At 38.0% G+C, this 5,021-nt stretch overlaps 1 long non-coding RNA gene across 1 annotated transcript in view; it reads right to left on the reverse strand.

Annotated features, from left to right (window-relative positions):
* LOC122815521 overlaps positions 1 to 4,618 on the reverse strand; it is a 1,099,169-nt gene extending 1,094,551 nt beyond the window's left edge. Inside the window, exon 1 of the long non-coding RNA XR_006366960.1 lies at positions 4,546 to 4,618. This is a non-coding gene — a long non-coding RNA (uncharacterized LOC122815521). The remainder of the gene's footprint in view (positions 1 to 4,545) is intronic.
* Positions 4,619 to 5,021: the final 403 nt, after the last annotated feature.

The raw sequence follows: 5,021 nt of genomic DNA on the forward strand, positions 1-5,021 counted from the left end.
CCCAGTATCCATCTTGATTAACCGATCTCTGTGAGAAAATTACGTTCCCACACTGTGGAAAGTATCACATATAATCCCCCTCCACAATGGCGAACCCTCTGCAGAACTAACCAATTACCGCCCCATAGCTATGCTCTCTCCACTCTCCAAAATACTAGAGAGATACATACACTCTCAGGTCTCAGACTACCTCCTTACTAACAACCTCCTTTCCAGTACTCAGCATGGTTTCCGACCAAACCATAGCACCACCACTGCCTTACTCTCCTTTACTAACACTATCTTTCAGCATAAAAACAATGGCTACCTCTCCTCTGCTACTTTCCTAGACCTATCTAAAGCATTTGACATGGTCCCACACAAACAACTTATCTCTGTCCTCAATAACCTATCCTTCTCACAATCAGTCACCAACTGGTTTCAGAGTTACCTGTCTGACCGCCAACAATCCGTTGTATGGCAGAATGACTTATCTCCCCAACTACCTGTCTCCATAGGGGATCCCCAAGGATCCATCCTTGGACCCCTACTCTTCTCTGTTTACACCAATAATCTAGCCTCTGCCACCAAACATGGCACACTCATACAATACGCAGATGACTCAACCATCATTTGCTCAGCCCAGTCCCTACCCAAACTGCAAAAAGTCACACAGGAAACCTTTTCCTCTGTTGAAACATGGTTATCTCATGCCCAATTAATACCCAACCCAAACAAAACTAAACTACTCATCATCTACTAAACAACCCACCAAACATACTCAAAACAACTCTCACTTTAACATCACAGCAAAAGACAACACCACTATATACCCAACTGAAGACACCAAATTGCTAGGAGTGGAAATAGACAATAAACTAAAATTTGACATTCACATATCCATGACCATAAAAAAGTCCACAAAAAACTAGGAGCGTTATACAGAAATAAGCAATTTCTCACCAAAGCAGCAACGATTTCAATAGCAAATTCCCACCTTATCTCCACCCTACTTTATGCCTCTCCAATATATACCAACCTAAGGCAATGTGATCTAAACAAGCTAGAGACCTGCTACAACAAAATCACCAAATTCGCCACAGGGGCATCCTACCGTAGTCACCACTGTCTCTCACTTGCTGAACTGGGCTGGCTTGAACTCCCTCACCTCCTTCAGTGGTATCAACTCTCACTCGCCCACAAACTAGTAAACCATCCACTAAATGTCCCATCCCTCCAGAATCTACTCCAACCCTATCGCACCTCCAGACCACTAAGATCCACCAACAAAAATCACTTGAAGATCATTAAAGCCAATAACTGTGCTGGTGAAGCACTATTTTCTTGCGCCATAGCCAAATTATGGAACTCACTCCCACCCACAATTACCTCCGTACCATCATGCACCCACTTCAAAACTTTACTAAAAGCGCACCTAAAAACATGCTGGCTATGCCCTTGCAATTCCCACTCTAATATCATCCACCCCATCCAACCACTACCTTTCTTTCCACTCCACTAACTACCTTGATTATAGCAAGCTCAGATGCTCATAAGCCTAGTACTTATTATACAGCAGGAACTTCTCATTGTAACATTTGTTAATGTCTGTTATGTACTTCACAGATAAAGATTCTAGTTGTCTATTGATGTACTATGTTCTTCATCTGTAAATATGTTGTAAGTAATTGCTATGTTAAATTGTTAATTGCTGTGTAATCCAATGTAACTACTGTCTGTTTATTTTACTGCGGAGCTTTTCTCCCCGGGCCTCCGCTGAAAATGGACCTACGTCCAGTCGGACACTCCCAGTCAACAAATTTAAATAAATAAATAAATAAATAATTTTGACTTTCGATCTTTTTAGATCAATTAATTTAGGTTTGATGTTGTGGATGTGCTTTGAAATATCAAAGTATAAATAAATCAACTGAAAAACACATAAAACTGAAAAATTAAAAATAGAAAAACCCATAAAGGTCATGTTTTTTTGCAGGGTGGCACTCCCCTGACAAATTATATATACCAACTTTGAGATCTCTCTACAATGGGGAAAGGGCAAATTCCCTGATCCCTACTGTACCATGATCTTGCACAACACTGCAAACATTCAATTTTATGTATATACACATATATATTTGTTGTATAAAAAATGTTTTTACAATACAAAAACATTTCCTAAAACATGTCAGATGCTTTTATAAAATCAGAATCCAAAAATATTTTTTCTTCATACTATAGAATATCTTTCCAAAGTAGAGAATGGCTTCTGGAACATACCATATAAGACATTATGTGCATGTCGATAGGAGACAGCTAATAAGTACATTTAGGAAAAGCAGGGACATTGCAAAGTAACTATTAAGTGAACAGCACTTATTTACAGATGACTAAAATGCTGCAGTACAGTAGATACATGAATGGGGCTATTAGGAATGTGATCATTTAAAGATCACTAGATGAATATCCAAACAAATACTTGTTTTAATGTTAGTAATGGACATTAGCTGATGATATTCCACCTAGATATAGCAAAACTGCAATCAGAAATTGTGGAAGAAGCCTAAGAATAATTAACTTTGGCAGCATGACTACAGAAAAGCAGTGTAATATGTCTACTGGTAAGCCTCAAGGACGGCAGCATAGAGTGGGGTTATGACCATTAAGCAGAATGTGTCAGTACTCACATCATCAGAAAGACTGACTCCTGGGAGTCCTCTTCCTGGGATACGGGGTATATCCAAGAACATTTGGAGAAGACTTGAGAACTGCCAAAATAATTTGAGTTTTGTCAAACATGTCAAGCTGGTATAATCGTTCAAATGTTCACCTCATAGATACAAGGTTTGGGTCTCACCTTTGAAAGGAAAATTGGCTAGGCTTCAAACAGCCCACAAGGGCAGTTTAGCCTAGTACTTACATATGAAAAATCAGAATATTGCTGTCTGACTATTGTATACTTTATTACCATTGAGCTTGGTATGAGCAGAAGCCAGTGAGCCAGAGCGCCATCTGGTGTTGGGGAGGCAATAAGTAGGTAATGGCCAGCTTACTCTGTCCAGTCGAAGTTATGGGAAACTACAGCAATGCAATAACTCCTGATGGATCAAGGTAAGGGGTCATTTACTAATAATCAAATGACACAGGAGTCCCCCTTACTTCATATCATAATTTTATTTTTATTCATTTATTTATCATTGTTGAAAAGGTTAGCCCCACTAGGCTAGTATCCTCTTTTCAGGGTAGACGTGAAGTATTATTTATACTAATGGGGCAATTTGGCCATGGCATTGGAGAACTTCCCCTATTCATTTTGATAAGTGCAATAGGATCTTTTGGGATCTTTTACATCCACCTGAGCAACCACCAAGTCAATCAGATGAGGCCTTGGTTTACCATGTCATCCAAAGGACAGCACACTCAGGAGTGCAGCACACTCCTCCTCCCATGCTGAACTGTAGTGTCAGTGATTGAGCTACCTGGTGTATTAATAGCTCTTAAATGTCCCTGAGTTTGCCTCTAGCACTGTCCATTGCATAGTTTTTGATTTTCTGGTAAATCACTGAAGATTACAGTCAATCATTACTGCTAGACATTAAAGTTTCATATTTCTTATTGTTCAGAAAATGCATGTTAATAAAAAAAATGTTATTGTATTAGCTGAATGAATACATTACACTTCTAAAGGCATGAACTTCAGCTCTATTACTTCAAGGATGATGTAATTGCACTTAGGTACTGAAAGACCATTTACATATGTAAAATGACAGGATAAAATAAGAAAAATGAGGCCTACAATCTGACAATTTATAGAAACAAAATCTCTCTTTCTCACCCTTGTATTAACTGACAGATAACATTAGAAGTTGCTAGGACCTGATGTTCTAAGGAAAGCAATGATAATAGAAACTTCTGGTCAGAATAAAGAGTACTAATCAAAGATGAGTAGAATGTCTCAAGATCATGTAGGACTTGAAAATGTCCAACACACAAGGAAATGTGGGCACGCATGACAAAATAGCATCCGTGGTCATTAGCAGCAGGTAGGAAAATAACGGAAATAGGACTGTCCCCTTGAAATAAAAAGAAACAGGTTCATAAGTAGTCATTAGGCATGCAGTCAAGGAAACCATTAAAGAGTAAAACCCAAATTCCCAGTTGACCCAAAGGTCTGGTTAATTGACTTGCTCAAAGTCACACAGTAGGCAGATGAAGCCTGAATCAAACCCTCCACCACAGAAAGCAACTTGTTAATATGTCATTGTCTTAATCTTCTGTGCTAACTGCCAGGATGGACAAAATGGAGGTAGCCTACAAAAAGAAATGCAATGCTTTTAATTACAAATCTCTAGACCCTGAAACAAACTTTAGAAAAAAAACAGCCTTTTTTGGACTGTGTATTCTAAAGATACTATTGAACAAATTTAGCTCTTGAGCAAGTGGACAGGGCTGACTTGCAGACACAGTAATGCAACCAGGAAAATCTGTTTTCTGAAATGCAATGTTGTCCATAAAAAAATGCGTTGAGAGTAACTGTAAAGAATTTTCTGGAAATGAGCAGCTTACCTTCATTATTTTCTTACACAGGAGATAAAAAAACAAGTTCTCACTGTTGCTTGTGCTTGTTCAAGCTGACAATATTTATCTGCAACAAAGAATTTAAGAAAATGTGAATCTGGATGTTTTTTCAAGTTTGGTACCATTCTTTATAGCTTATTGCAGACTTTGTTAAATATATATATATCAGTAACATGATTAACAGTTAATACATTCACAGTGACTGAGAAGGAATTATTATGCCAAAACCTGACAAGAAACAGAAAATAAATGAACTTCACAAACCAGAATATCTTCGACCATTTAGTACTAGTGCATTTTGGGTTAAAAACATCAATAAATACTTCAGTTTCAAATGTTTGTCAGCCAGTCCTACACAGCTGTTTACTATGATATGCTTGGATGTAGCTATACATGGGTTGTAGTGAGAATAACTATCACTAGTGCTGAGAACAAAGTTATTATTACATATGGAGATGCAAAAG

This window comes from Protopterus annectens, chromosome 11.part0 (genome assembly GCF_019279795.1).
Source record: "Protopterus annectens isolate FY-2018-M chromosome 11.part0, PAN1.0, whole genome shotgun sequence".
NCBI classification, from domain to species: Eukaryota; Metazoa; Chordata; order Ceratodontiformes; family Protopteridae; genus Protopterus; species Protopterus annectens.